This window comes from Pinus tabuliformis, chromosome 7, assembly GCF_031772625.1.
Source record: "Pinus tabuliformis cultivar Carrire ecotype Pingquan chromosome 7, CPIR1, whole genome shotgun sequence".
Lineage (NCBI taxonomy): Eukaryota > Viridiplantae > Streptophyta > Pinopsida > Pinales > Pinaceae > Pinus > Pinus tabuliformis.
In genome coordinates, this window is record NC_142293.1 from 1,101,376,642 (window position 1) to 1,101,393,160 (window position 16,519).

Consider the following 16,519-nt stretch of genomic DNA (forward strand, 5'->3'; position numbering starts at 1 on the left):
CAAATGATTTCCCGATGATGAGAGATGAGATAACATGTTTGACATTTTGTGAATTATTCCTTAAAAGTTCCCTGTTTTTATATATTTTCCCATTCCTTATGAAAAAGTCCCTCCCCTAACATTTCCCTCATGATTTTTTCCCCTTGAAAACAGCATACTTCTCAGCATTTTGCAGGCAGGGCAGCAGTCAACTTTGTCTATTTTCTCCACCTTGCTCAATAACACCATGTCAACCACTGAAACTAATGAGCAAGGTGATGACCGGTCTTCTTCTACGGAGGTTGAGGCACAGCAGAGGCCTCGTAGGGGTGGCAAAGGTGGTCATCATAGGAGAGAAGAGCCCACATCTTTAGCAGAATTACAGGCTTGCCCATTGGCAGTGACTTGTTTCCAGTACATGTCGTGTTTCCAGTTTTGCGAGAGGCTTGCCCAGATTCAGCACCACAGGGAGTTGGCCCGGCTATTTGTTTTGCGCCTTCATGATGGGCAGGTTACTCTTGCAGGGGTGAATTTTGTGTTTTCTCCTGAGATGATTTCAGAGGCTACCGGGATACCCAATGTGGGTGAGGTGTGGCCAAAGCGCAAATGGCTGGATTTTGTTTATTTTGAGCCATATGTCAGGCCAGCATTCATACATCACTTGTCAGGGAACTTTCCTTTCAGATTCCTCCAAGAGGAGTATGCTCCGATCATGCGGCTTATCATGCGTTACTTCACATGTGAGGGAAGGTTTTCACGAGTCTTTGCTTGTCACATTCGCCTGTTGATGCACTTTACCCGAGTGAGGATGATGAACATCCCGGTTTACTTCTTCCAGGACATTCAGAGGATGGTGTCCGTGTTTCAGAGGCAGTCCCCAGCTCAGCAGCATAGGAGTTTGTGCCATCATGGTCTCATCCAGCTCATTGTTTCCCATCAGTTGAGTCAGCAGGGCATTCCATGGGCAGACTTCATTTCTCATGAGTTCTTTACAGTGCCACCACAGCCACAACCAGAGCCAGAGGCCATTCATGAGGCGGGAGGTCCATCACACCAGCCCGAGATTATTGTTCCGAGACATGTTGCTTCCCCACCGCAGCTTACATATCAGAGGGGTCATAGGACCTTATTTGCAGCAGCTCAACGAGTATTTTCTCCACAGCAGGTGGAAGGGGTCTCGTCATCTTCTTCAGATCAGCGAGTGTTATCTCCACACCAGGTGGAAGGGGCCTCGCATTCTTCATCAGCAGAGGCAGTACGGGAAGGCAAGCAGCCCATGGTTGAGGATGAGAGAGCTGGCGATACACATCATGATTTCATTGACCTTGACGCTCACTCTCCTTCTTCAGATTTTTATGAGCTTATCAGACAGAGAGAGGAGGAGAACCTCGTGTTGCAGCAGAAGCTCGAAATGGCTCAATGGACCATCACTTATCTGGAGCAGCGCAACAGACAATTAGAGGCGGAGAAAGAACTTGATGAGCTATGGAGGATCCGCGGTAATCGAGGTTTGAACCGTAGGAGGCCCGGGGACCCATTGCCTGATGACCGGGAGTCTTTGCTCATTCAGGCAAATGCTCGCTTGGAGAAACTGTTGGAGAAATCCAACCAAGACAAAAGGTTGCTACAGAACATGAAAACTCATTATTGGGCGAGAATGCATGTTTGCAAGGCAAAAATGAAGATACTCCAAAGGAAGTTGTCCGAGGCCCGCAAGAGGAGGAAGAAGACCAACCCGCTCCGTATCTTGGCTGAGGCCTCTCTTACTCACCATGATACTCATTAGCCTCCTCCTGGCAGCAAACTCAAGAAATTTTGAGAGTTTTGAGGCATTTTTGGCATTTTTGAGAATTTTACAGGTTTTGGCCATTGGAGTGGTCTCACCCCGCGCGCGACCACTCGTGGGGACAGCTCAGAACGGGGAAAACTCTACATTTTTGGAATTTTCATGCAAAAATACACTTTCCTATGGATGGACTTCAAATTTTATGGAGATTTGGACTTCCAAAAGCTCAAAATACATGCAAATTTTGACTTTCTGCCCCTTTTTTGAGTTGCAGAAAGCTGCCTTGGGAGAAATGACTTTTGAGGGGTCAAATCAACTCCAAATTCAGAAATTCCAGTGGGGTTGGAAAGTAGACTCACAGACCTTTCCAACAAGCTATCTTGCACCTGATTTGGACACCAGGAAGGCCCTCAAACACAGCTGCCAATGTGCGCGACCACTCCAAGGGAGGGGCGCGACCACTCAGGGAAATTTCACCATTTTGACTATTTCGGCCTGCAAAACACTGTTTTTACTTTGGTTGACTTTTGATGTATGTAAATGATGGATTGTTGGGTAATTTTCATGGCACATGGATACATTTACTCTCCTTTAACACTTCTAGAAGTTTCCTTGATGTAAATAGTGAATATTAAATGCATGGATGGGTTACCTAAGTTTTAGAGGCAAGTTGTTTTGACTGCCTATTATCTAGTGCTCAGTTTAGAATTAGTTCAAACTGCTCCTAGGAAGCTGAGCTCGACCCCTAGAGGTGGGGAAAGGAGTTAGATGATCTATATTATGCCTTCTCTTTCTCATTTTCATGGTTGGACTCTTGAGGGAGAAGCTCTATTGTATATTTTACTTGTATCTCTGCAATTTGAGGAAAAGGAAGGCCAGGGTTTTGCAGACATCATTGTGGATTCTTGTGGATTATTGTGTTGATGGTGTGTTTCCTACTTGTCATTGTAAGTGTGTTTATGTGTTCCATCTCTTATTCTATTGCTGCTAATTAAACAAAAGAAGTGATAAAGTTTGAATTCATGCATGCCATGCTCAGCTTTCAATTTTGTTTAATATTTATGTTTTCCACTGTCTAAAGAGGATTCAAAGTCATTGTTTGCCCTCTTTAGCTCCCTCTCTCTCTTCCTTGATCATCCATCTCAGCTTAAGGCATCAGCACAAACTCCTTCCTTGCCCCAAAGACCCACCTGCAAAAACTAAGCTCAATCCCCACACCCTGAATTGCACTCCCTCCAATTGCCACCAAAAACCCCAAAAAACTTTAAATCAACCCTCCTCATCAGTTTACTAGCCTAATATCTTTGATCCTAATTGGTCTGCTCACCCCATTGAGAAAATACCTTGAGTCTGACCGGAGAGAGCCTTCTCCTTCCTCGTAGGGCTAGCTACGAGGTGTAATGGTTTGATGTAGCCTTGAGATTTGTCTATCTCAGCCTAGGTGAAATTTCAAGTGCTAACATAGTGGCGACCATACTGGGGAGAACAAATCGATTGTTTGCTTATTGATGTGTTTAATTCATAAGCTTAGACGGAGCCTGAAGATATGCCAGGTAGCCTTCGAAAACGCTCTTGTTTTACATCAGCGTTAGTAGATAAACGTTGCTTCAGTCAATCTCCGTGAGCTTGTGGATATAACACTTCATTTGCATTTTACCCCAGTACATGTAATCAAAGTGCAGATCTGATGCTGATGGTGGACAGCAGTCAGATACATATGCAGGCTGAACCATTCACCTGGCGACTCCAACTCGATCCAGACATTCCAGTGCTTGTTGATCCATTCATGCAATGGAAGGGTATGTGGCAGACCCTGCCCTGTGTGAAGCTGTAGAAGAAATAAGAAATTTATTAGCAGCTACTAAATTGGATGAGGATGTTTACAGTACTTGGCTTCATTTGTTGAAATCTTTAAAGTCTTTCAAAATTGAATTGTGTGAGTTAATTGTTGAAAGAATTGAAGATGAGATTCAATGGTTAGATGAGCAAATCCAGTCATATGATTTCCAAGACCCTAAAAGGTTCTTGGAAATCCTTCCTCATTCGAAACAAGATATCATAGAATTGCCTACAGTCGTTTACATTGACAGTGTGTAGCTGGAAGTATGTGTTGCAGAGTTGGGGCAGCCAACAGAGTCCGGCTTCTGTGATCCTATTGCGGCATACATGGACATGTTTTTCAGTTTGATTGACAGATCAGGCTGTTTTTTCTGTGACCGGGCTCAGTACGTGCATGAAGGGCTGCCAGCAACTGCATCTATGTCCTGGCGGAAGCATTCTCGAGCTACGTCATTCTCAGGTTTACTTGAATGGTTAATTTGGCATTTTAGCATTACCTGATCTATTGTTTGTACAGCAGATTAGAGTAGGTTTTGTAAATAAATAAGCAGCCATAAGGGCAGCATCTGGTTTTAGTTTGCTTGAAGATTGTTTCAGTTCAGTTTCAGTGTGAAAATTAAGTCAAGAGTTGTGTTGATGATGACTCCATTGCCCAATGGGTAGAGGCACTGTCTGCTCTCCCAAAGTTCTGCGGTTCTTGGCACCTCCACGGAGCGGCAGCGGCCATCCCAAGTGGAGCCGATGTTAGACTCCGTCTCATGTCAGAGATTGATTCTTCTTCAAAACCCTATTTTGAAGAAGAAATCATTTAATGTGTTGCTTTAGATGATGTAATTTGTTCTTCAGCTCTTCAAAAGGCAGCAGCAACTTCAAGCTTCTATCCCTGCACAAGCACAATTCAGAATATCATCAGCAATCAGAGGCAAAAAGCTTTTGGAGAAGTCTCACTGGAAAGCCCGAAAAAATTTCACTGTCACAGCTATTGAATTAAATGATTGTGTTAGCGCTGGGAATTTTTATCAGAGGAATGTGATCTGAGGTGATTTTGTGCTGGTTAACACTGTGATCGTTGTCAGTGCATCTTAATGTGCAAATGTGGTCTACAAATTTCTGCTAAGACTTTCCATCCATTCATGCAAGCAAGTGAACAGAGAAATGAACTGGATCTGGTGCTCCCAATCTACAAAATGATGCGCGACCATGATGTCACGCCAACAAGGGGATGAACAGGTTTTTTCTATGAAATCAATGCATTTTGTTTCAGTAGTTGGGGAAGGAGTTTCAACCCAAAAATTCAAGAATGGGCAATTCTACTCTTCAAGGGAAACTCGAAACTCCCAATACATTATCTAATGTCGCTTTCATACAAGCTTTTGATGCTAAGATATCAGTTGACAGATGTGTTCTACAAGATGAGCTTGCAATGAATCAGCTGGAGGTACATGGAGTGCTACCATCAATTCATTTTCTTCTTTCTTCTAGTGTTTGTAATGCATTGAAGGAATTTAGTACGAATCACTGGTTGAAGCCTGATGACTTTAAAAGGGAACAAATGACAGTCAGATTGAACAATGTCTCTCATGATTGCAAAGTGCGAGAAGGGTCATTATTTGGTAGTATTGGTGTTGATAACTTGTCCACTGCTCAGCCGGGTATTTCCTTGAACAGTAAAAATCTACTACCAACATGCTCAGTGTTGTAAGGTATAAGGTAATGCTCGAGTTGAAGTCTCTGTCAATTGAATTGTGTCTTGATGATGGGGATTCTTGTGCAAAGCATGAAGCAGGATATGATGCTTTCATGACCTGATGCATATTTTCACAGGCTTGTAATCATTTGGACATTGATTTTACCAAAATTCATTCACCAACTGATTTAGCTATAGCTGTTCAACTTCAGAAATATGTGAATCTACTTTATCTTGGCTGGATCAATTGTGTTGTTCTTGACTTAACCACAGGAGGGGATGCAACAGAGTCTAGACCTATGGTTCGGGGTCGTAACCGTCCAAAGCTTGTATCCAATAACCTAGTGCTTGTTTGGGGCTTTCAAACTGGGTACAATTGCAGTGATATGAGAGGCTTGGTGTCTGGTGTCCTGGGAGCAACATCCTCCATCACTGGACTTTTCTTCTTGGATGAGAGCTCTGCAGTCATTCATTTTCGTAATGAGCAAGTTGCAGCTGAATTTATTCATAAAATGGAAAAGACAATGTCAGTGAGCAGTAATTGTTTATCATCTCAGAACCCCGTAACCACACTATTATATGCTGGAGGCACAAATGCAGCAGCAAGCTATGATATATATGAACAGATATGTGATTTTGATCCGGGAATTGTTGATATCAAGGCCAACCTTATAGAGTTTCAAGGATCCCCTCAGACAGTACATGCGGATCCCATGTCTGGGGCTTCAACTACTCTGTTCACATTAATGATTGACCGTGGAATGACATTTGAGGCTATGTCTGAGTTGTACAGCTGCCTTCATCGTTGGAAAAACGATTGGAAGATCTTATGTAGCATCCAAGATTGAATGATTATCTACAATTCCAAGTTGTTTCTATAGCAACTCGAAGATCGGGGTTTAAGATTGTTTTTCTTCTACGGCTTGCACCACTACTTCCATTCAACATGCTAAATTATCTGCTGTCTGTGACTTCTATTGGCTTGGGTCAATACATCCTGGCTTCCTGGCTTGGTTTAATGACATCTGCGGTTCTTATCTTTTTGATGGCAAAAATAGCAAAGCGATCTCTAGCTATGGCCCTCGAAGGGGATGGCAAATTAAATGGCATCTCAGTACCAGCCGATCCTACTATTGCGATTGAAGCATGTTCAGATGTTCAGCAACCTCTTCTAGTCAAAATAGATGGCAGCGTTGATAGACATGGAGGACCTGTCCATACCACAAAACCAACAAAAATATATCAGTGCCATCAAAAATAACACTTCCAGTTTTTGAAACGCAGTATCCAAAATCACATAATGCAAAGCCGGTTTATTTTCTTCTCCTCATGCTTCTTGATACATCAGCAAAACCTTTATCGAGGAACTTTTATTGGCTCCATTTGCCAGGAGGAAACTACAAATTACTGGAGACATATAGATCTAAAAAGGTACCGATACGGAGTACTACTAAAGTTTTGTTGGTAGGAAACAGATATACTGTGAAAATAGAAGTGCATAACACATCAAACAAGTCAGTATCTGAATGTCATTCTCTCCCTAATGTTGAAGATCATGACAGCCAACATGAGCTCATTAGCATTGAGAATAATTGTGAATATGGAAGTATGAATGTAGAAGAACCTGCGACTGTGACAACAGAGGGATTGCTTTCAATGGTGTCAAGCCTTTTTTCCAGAAAGAACAAACAAAAACATTCAAGTGACAGAGACAAAAGGGGGCGGGGACATCTGGAAAGAGCAGTCTTTGCCGTTTCTCATCCAACAAACAACGCAAATGCCTGAAGGCGTAGATTCATGTGTTAGTTTCATCGGTATTGTACCACGCTCAACAGATATGCCCATCATGAAAGATTCTGTGTTCTGGCAATTGAATACTCCGGCATTCAATTCGATATATGCGGTGGATTTACTCCAGATTAGCAAAATCTTTTCCTAATTTCGGTAAAATGGCCAACGCATTGCAAGATGGCAAGATTTGGGGAGCAGTTGCAAAATGGCATACACAATTAGATTGCCTATATCTTCAGATTGACACCTGTGAACGCTACTTGTGAAAGGATGCGTTATTCCATCTTCAGCAGCGCCGATCGTTTTTTTTTTAGTTTTATATATTAATAATGATAAAACAAATCGCTGATTTTGGGTCGATTTGTTTTTCCTTGGCAGCATGTATTTATTATATTAAAAAATTTATTTGTAAAAAAGTGAGGAGAGTTAGTCAGGGGAGAGTTTCTGAAGTGCTGAGAGCTGGAGGAGAAACTGAGCTTCATTGTACAGTCTATGACAGAGATTTTTAATGAAAATTTCACAGCTCTGATTTCTGAGATCCCTGTGGCATGATGATTTAGCATTAGTTTTTCTCTTGTTTCATATGTAATCTGTTATGTTTCATTTCACTTCATAATCATTTCTGAGTGAACAGATGAAGTGTTTAGGCAGAATTCATAGTATTATATGCTCTGCCTATAAGTTTGTTCATGTTTAATGTTTTCTACTGTTTAAGGAGGATTCAAAGGTATTGTTTGCCCTCCTTAGCTCCTCACCAGTCTTGCCATCCCATTTAAAACTAGATTTGATGCTAAATTCCTTGCCTACCTTGCCTCAGTCGTCAACCTGTGTTGTTCATTATATTTCTCTGTTTCAAGCTGTGATTTTTCCCATGCAGCCCAGAAAAACCCCGTTATTTAATTAAAAACCCCAAATCAATCTTTCTAATCAGTTTACTAGCCTAATATCAGTGTTACCTAGTTGGTCATCTCCCTAATTGAAGATTTTACGAGATAGACCGGAGAGAGCCTTCTCCTGCCCCGTAGGGCTAGCTACGGGGCTGAATGGTTTGATGTTGCCTTGAGGTTTACCTTTCTCAGCCTGAGGTGAAATCTCAAGTGCTAACAACTAGATCGATACATTGGCTACATGGCTTTGATGAGAGAGAGTGTAGAGGTTGAGCCATCCCAATTCGAGGAAGCAGTCTAGTAACCAGTATGGGTTGATGCCATGGTTGAGGATTATGACTCCATTATCAGAAATAATGTTTGGGAAGTGGTCCCAAGACCAGCAAACAAGTCAGTGGTGAGTTCCAAATGGCTTTACAAGGTAAATAAAGTAGTAGATGGGAGTGTGGAGAAACACAAGGCCAGATTTGTGGCCATAGGATTCTCTCAGGTGGAGGGAATTGATTATGATGAGACCTTTTCTCCAGTAGCAAGGTACTCTTCAATTAGATCTATTCTAGCACTGTTAGTGTAAATGGGATGGAAGATACATCAGATGGATGTGAAGACAACATTCCTCAATGGTATGATTGAGGAAGAGGTGTATATTGAGTAGCTACAAGGATTTGAGACCTTCAACAGACAGTTGCATGTGTGAAAACTTAAGAGAGCGTTGTATGGACTAAAATAAGTACCTCATGTTTGGTACGCCAAGATTGAAAACTATTTCACCAGGTTGGGCTTCACCAAAAGTGAAGCAAATGCAAACCTTTACCATATTGTGGTTGAAGGTAAATTGTTGATTATAGTATTATATGTCGATGATTTGATTCTAATAGGTGATGAGAAGCTAATAAATATTGCAAAGATGATCTTGCAAGAGAATTTGAGATGAAGTACCTGGGACTCATGCATTACTTTCTTGGTATGGAAGTATGGCAAGGAGATGGGGAATTATTTGTCTCTTAGGGAAAGTATGCCAATGAGATATTGAATAAGTTCCACATGGAGAGAAGTAAAGCCATGGAGACTCCTCTAGCAGGTAATTGGAGGAAGGAAGATGCTACTTCAGTTGAATTAGTGGAGGCTATTATTTATAGACAACCCATGGGTTCACTTATTTATTTGGTGAACACATGTCAACTGAACATGTTTTTTGTAGTTAACCAGCTTAGTCAAGCCATGGTTAATCTAACCAAACTTTATTGGAAGGCAGCTAAACATGTGTTGAGATACCTCAGAGGCACCACTTAGTTTGGTCTTTGGTACAAACGGAAAAAGGGAGCAAAGATTCAAGGCTTCACAGATGCAGATTGGGTAGGCAGTCCATTCGATCGGAAGAGCACATAGGGGGGAATCTTCGGTATTGGGACAACAACAATTTCCTGGTACAATAGGAAGAAAAAGATCAGTTTCACTCAATTCCACAGAAGTAGAGTACATGGTTGCTAGTCAAGTAGCTGGTGAGGCTACCTAGATGAGTAAGATCCTTGTTGGGTTATTTGGTCAGCAGATGGATCCTATAGTGGTTCACTGTGACAATCAGAGTCATATCAACTCTCTGAGAATCTAGTATTTCATGGTTGGTCCAAGCATATCGATATATGGTATCACCATCGATGAGATTGTGTGTAGAGGAGAATCATGTTGCTGAAGTACATTCATACAAAGGAGAAGGATGTAGATATTTTGACAAAGGCATTATCAAGATGCAAATTCAAGTTTCACAAGGGCAGGATTAGGGTAGTAGATAATCCCTTTCTTGTTCAGAGGGTGTTGAAAATAGAAAAAAGAAAATCCTACTTTAATTTTGTCCTTGAATTAAATTAGGAATTAAATTGTAATTCTAATTCTCATAGAAACTTGTAATAATTAACTAAGTTAATTTGACATAGTTGGATCAGTTAATTCAAGTTGGGAGTCTATCTAGATTCATGTATATTGGTTCCTATATTTTAGTGGTCTAGGTTGATTTCTTTTGAGTTGTAATTATTTAAATTAGTTTAACTGAGTTAAATTCAATTAAACTATTTCCAACTGATGGAGGAATTAGTGGGAGATCGAGTAGTGGGGTGTAACCTGAAGTAGTGGGGTGTAACCAACATTGATCAACCATTAAACTAAATATTCACTCATAATTAACTTATGCATTTCAGACCAGAGAAAGACCCAGTTGAGATTGGATTTTACGGACAATGTACTATCAATTGTATAATCATCCGAATTGTACAGGTGGTGCATGTAATCAGAGGAATGCCTATGAGGATTGTGTAATTCATATTTGTGTAATTTCTGAATTAAATATGGGCTAATTCCCTAGGAAACTGCACAAGGAAATAGGAGCTCGGCAGACAACATATTTGGCTAAGTATTCACTGGAGCTTGTTTGTGAAGTAAGATAGATTGTGATATTGCAGAGTTTGCTCGGGCTTGATCAAAGCATTGTGATCTTCTCAATTTTTTTGTTTAATTAAATATAAAAATAGAAGGAGTGATGTGTGATTGAATTATTTCTCTTTTATGCTTCCTGATTTCATCGATCAATTATTGTTTCCGTTGATGAGTAGAGTAGATTCAAGTCAATTGTTTTAACATATTACAATCTGCAGTTTGAATCTACAAGGAATTTCTATAGCATCAATAGTGTTTGTGCATGATATTGCATGTATCTTAATTGGGTTGGTAGTTATGTACCTTCAAATTCATTAGATTTATTCCTGAATTAAGAGAGTTGGGGCTTAGAACCCTTACAAAGGAGCAACTATCTTGTCAAGGGAATGAGATGAATCATCATCACCAAGGAAGCTTTCATGAAGTTAGCTTTTTAGAGGTTGATGAGCCAAGTTATGATTTTGAATGAAGGAATTTGTCATCCTCTAGTCCAATTGGTGAGATATGTGAGACAAACTATCTATTTTATTTAGTTGCATTTTGCATTAGATCTAGTAAGAGGACAAATGATGATTAATGTTCACTACAATTAATGTGAAATGTCATGATGGATGTCAAATGGATTTTTTTGGCAAGACAATCTTGTACAATTATGAGAGTTTTCACAAGGGTGTAGTTCTTGAGAGGTTGAGTCACATTCAAGCACACAAATTTTGTTTCCAAGAATTAACACTTGAAGATGAATGGTTAATCTACTCATCAAACGATAAAATTTGTCCCTATTTGGACCAATGAGGTATTTTTTCTCTTTTGGGGAAAATAATTCATATTTATGCCATTGTTCTACAACCAACAATAGTTTGCTTTGTGTGTGTGTGTGTGGACCTTCAATTTTAAATGATTTTTTTTTGAATACCGTGGAGAAAGGATCATAATGAAGTTGTTTGTTAGTTGAATGGGGCAATGTTAATGATAAGTGAAAATTTAAGTGTGTAAATAGTAGAGAAGAGTTGGGTCCATTGTGGGTCCATGATAAAGAGAAAAGTTGGGTCCATTATGAGTCCATTCTTAAGAGAAGAGTTGGGTCCATTGTGATTCCATTATGAAGATAAGAGTTGGGTCCATTGTGAGTCCAAATATCAGGGGTTATAAAATTTATTTTAGAGTCTTACAATGAAAGTAAGCTTGATGTCAAAGTATATGGTACAAAAATTTCAATTTGATGTGAGCCTAAACAAGTAAAATTTCTTATGGAAGGAACCAAAAACAATTGGATATTAACTCTAGTCAATTAAAGAGTCCAATTAGAGTTATCAAATTTGTTGAGTCAAGATTATGAATATTGAGTTGCAATTGGCAAGAGAGTCATACTAAGGCATGATGTGAAGTATTTGTTGTTAGTTTTTAAAATAAAGTCAATCAAATCAAGTCAAGTGAAGTATTTAGAGTCTATCATGCTATGAAAACACATGTAAGTCTAGTTGAAAGAATTGAGTTTTCATTGGCATGACAATTTTGGCAAACTATTTTCACAAGTTTGAGTCTATGTTGGAGCTAGCCATTTTGACATTAGATAAATTTTATAAGGACACATTTGCATGAACCATTAATTACTAAACAAAACTATTATGAATACGTGAAGAATATCATGATGAAGATCTCAAGTAAGTAGAAGATAGAACGAATCAAAATTTGATAGAAATGATGTAGCCAAAGCACGATGAAGCAAATTTTTTGATAGAAGAAGATGACAAAGGAAGCAAAAGAAAAAGAAATAAAGGAGATGGAAGAACAACAAAGAATAGGATGAAATCTTGAACATGAACAAATAAAGTAAAAAAACAAGGACAATGAAAAGTTTAAAGATGATATAGAAGAATGAAGCAATAGAAAAGAAGCACAAGAAAAGGAAGATAAAGAATGAGGTAAGGAATGAATGGAGAAGGTAAGAATAAATAGTACCATGTATTAATGTGCAAGCAATGAATGCATGAAATATGGAATCCTGAGAAGTTTAATGGTCCTCCTTGATAATGTTTTTTGATGATATAAGAAAATGGTCTTGGTCTAATGTTTGTATAAGGGCTAGAAGATCCATAAATGAAAATTTGAAATTTTTTCTACCTAAACCAAATATTTATGTAAGCCTTGATGATGCAAGTATATCCCTGTAATATGAATGTTGAATGGTTAATTGTAAACCAAAACCCACTTGTCATTACAGAGGAATGGTTGTGGTTAGTCAAAACCACTAATGTAATGTATGGTTCATGGTCAACTAAAACCCCTTGATGTAATGTATGGTTCATGTTCATCTGAAACCACTTGATGCTCCAGGGAAAGTTGAAACCACTTGAGGATGTGATGGTTAAGGGTAATCCAAAGAAACCCAAAGGGTATAATGGTTGAGGGTAATCCAAAGAAACCTAGAGTGTGGTTATGCGTAAGCTAAAGGAAACCTATGTTGATGATTGATGATGATACAAGGGGAGTGAAAAGGTTTGTGATTGAAGAATTGTTGTTGAACTATGCATAAAATCTTCCTAGAATATTAGTAGATAACAACTAGTGACCCATTTATTTTAGTGGTTGGTAAAATTTCTTATATGGACATAAATAAACATAATATTTATGTTTTGGAAGTATAAGATGAAAATTAAAGAAGGTTTAGGATGAAGAATGAAGAATACTGAAGGTGTGCAAAAGAATGAAGATGAAGACAAAAGACCAATGCATGAATATTGCAAAGCATATAAGATGAAGATGAAGACAAAAGACCAATGCATGAATATTGCAAAGCATATAAGATGAAGATGAAGACAAAAGACCAATGCATGAATATTGCAAAGCATATAAGATGAAGATGAAGAATAGACTAGTTCAAAGATAGATTAAAAGGTAGATGAAAATGATTACATATTGAGATCACAAGTACTTTTTAAGGGAGGGTATGAAGGATTAACTCCTACTTGTGCATCATGAATAATGCCTAAATCATATGATGGATTTCTAATGATGTAGACTAAGGGACTAGAGGTCTATGGAAGAATCAATGATGAGAAGAAAAGAGTGAAGTTAGGGATGAAAATCATGTGATAGATTCATGGAGATAGTATTATGGAAATAATTATGCATTTGGTTGAATTGAACATATAATTATTACATAGTTTTATGGTCACCTAAAGTTATATATGGGGACCAATTGTACAATAGAATCACACACAAAGCTTATATATTTAAAATAAATTTCCCCTTTGGGGGTTTCTTGAGTATTAAATCATGGTGTCCCTTATTTCATAAATTTTTGTATGTGTTTGCTATTGGCTATGGAAGCCAAAATAATATTCTTGTATAATGGTTCCAAAAACATATGAAATGAAAGTAATCACATAAGAAAGATCAATACTGCCACTAGCAAGTAGAAAAGCTAAGCATTTTAAGAATGTCTTATATTGTTCAAATCTAACTTATGATGGATCCATTTAAATTTTAATTGAAATTTAAGAAGATGACTCATCATAGTCACATGTCAATGATCAATCTAGGATGGTGAAATTGCCAATGGAGGAAATATGATGATTAGCTCAAGTTGCTAATAAAATTAGAAAGAAACACAACAAAAGGGGTTGGGTTACCCTAATTCAATTGCAAAAAAGGGAATCACCCAACTATTGTGGATGGTAGTGATAACTAGATATTGGTGAGAGGAAAAGAAAAGCTTGGTTGTAGCTGGAAATACTTGGGTTATAATGTACTTAAGCCACATCCCTTGGTTGTCAAGTGACGTATCTCAAAATTGTCATTTTCTTCTCCAATTTGGGTCATCTAAGTTGTGAGTTTATTAACCCTAAATATCTCCATCGATTTAGTTTTACATGTATTAATTACATAACTGGAGCAAAAAAAATATTAATTTATATCCATTACCAAGATTATTATGACCAATAATTAATCATATGAACTTTACAAAAAGATTAATCTCAAAGGCCTCAATGGATGAGTTTAAATACACAAATATAACAAGTGACATAATTGAACATCCATGTATAAAAATATTCCATAAATTTATAGTCAACATTTAATTACATGCATGGTTTACACATAAGTCTCATTCGGTTACACAGTCAACCATTCCAACCCATAATTCTTACAACAACTAGTTGGTTACAAGGATATTATAGTTGTTAGAAGTAAATACACAACAATGTATATGTAGAAAATTTCCCCATTGAGATAATTACAATTCTACCTCGGTTATGTCATCTTCTATGATAACTACAATGCCCATTTAGGTGCATTTGGCATAGTTGAAGCTTACTTTTCATAATAGAGGCATAATTAATTCATATACCTTGAATTGGTTAATATAGCAAACTTTGGTTATGCAAATAAGTATTCTCTAGATAATCCAAAACAAAATCCTACATCATGCAATTCCCTAATAAATCACATATTCCTCAAACATACAAATCCACAAGCATTAATTCTTGCAATATATACTATAATAACCAAACTATTTATATGTTTAGTGGGTGCATCTAGGGAAATAGATCCATTTTATTTTTTTCATCCCATCCATGGGCACTAGCTTGTCTAGATTCCACCATTGTGTTGGGTAATGAAATAATAAGAATTTTTTTGGCTATGGTTTTGGTCTTTCTCACTTAGCCAAATTTTTAGATATCACAAACAAAAGGTTACATTGAAATGCTTTCCATTCACAACAATCCCCCTCAACTAGGATTCATTCCTCCTTAATCTATATGATAGAAGGAATGGGATCCCCTTCTCGCTGCAAAATCCCTCAAGCTATCCTCTTTTTCTCCACTGCTCCAATGCACATTTCCCAAGGAATATCTACTACTGAGAACTATGTATTTTTCTAGTTTTATCTAATTATTTTCCTTTCCTCTCAACAATCACCATAACTACTAATTATGTCTTATGCCTTTTCATGGTAGCAATTTGTTAAGATTAATTCTTGGTAGCAAGATATGGCGGCATGAGGATAAAACAAAATGAAGCTAGAGAGATTAGGAAATATAAAAAAACCAAGAGTTCTTAAGCTACACCTCCCTGCAATCCATGGCATAAGAAAAATCAACACGTAAATGAATGACTACCTCCATTACTAGATGATCAAATCCCCTTCCCAATATCTTGCATGGAGAGTGTGTTCCCTCCCAAGAAACTTAGGAAACACTTAAGCAACACAAAAGAAAAAACATATTTGAAAGCATAAAAGATGACACTTGGTAGTAGAAATAACTTTACTTCCTCACTTGTATGTTCATTGCCCCCATGGTGATCCTAGGAAGTGTTAAACCCTGGGCGCACCTTATTAAATGTAACACACTCCTCCTACATTTACCCAAGCTAACTTCTCCACTGGGGTAAACATGTGACTAAGAGTTACTATGATATGATTCAACTCCCCATGTAGAGTTAAGGAAGTGAAACCGACATCACAAAACCAAACTGACCTTCCTTAGAAACTACAGAATCTTCAGGAGCCAACCAACCCCTTCAGGTTCCCAACACTTGAGAAAACTTCCCCTTTCACTACCCTAGAGCCTCAGTCACTCCCATGACAAGGCATGCCTGCGACTGAGACCCTCTAGTCACTTCGACAGCAAGGCATCCATGCAACTGTGGCCTTTTTCAGGTAGTTCTATGCTAGTGACCCTAGATTCTGTGCCACTTTTTCAGGGTTAGGACTGAGGCCATTGTTCATAAATTCATGAAACTTCCAGAAATGAAAAATAACATCGAAACAAGGGTACTAATGCAAAAACTTGAATAAGGACTTGATCTGACCCCTACTAGCCATGAGAGGAATTTCGTCTAACATATCATAAACATGTAATCTATAGGTCACAACAACATATCTGAGCATAGGGGTCTCATACTTATCTGAGAATCATCAAAGAGGACTGGTATCTCCTCACAATAGTTGTGTTTTTATCTATTAGGTCATTAATTCACTAATATTTCATATACTAACCAAAATATGTTGAGATCCATATATCATAACTATTATAAAACATATTTATAACCAGTAAATAACCAGAGATATATCAATGAGGAAACAACCATTAAATCCACATAATATTAAGCATA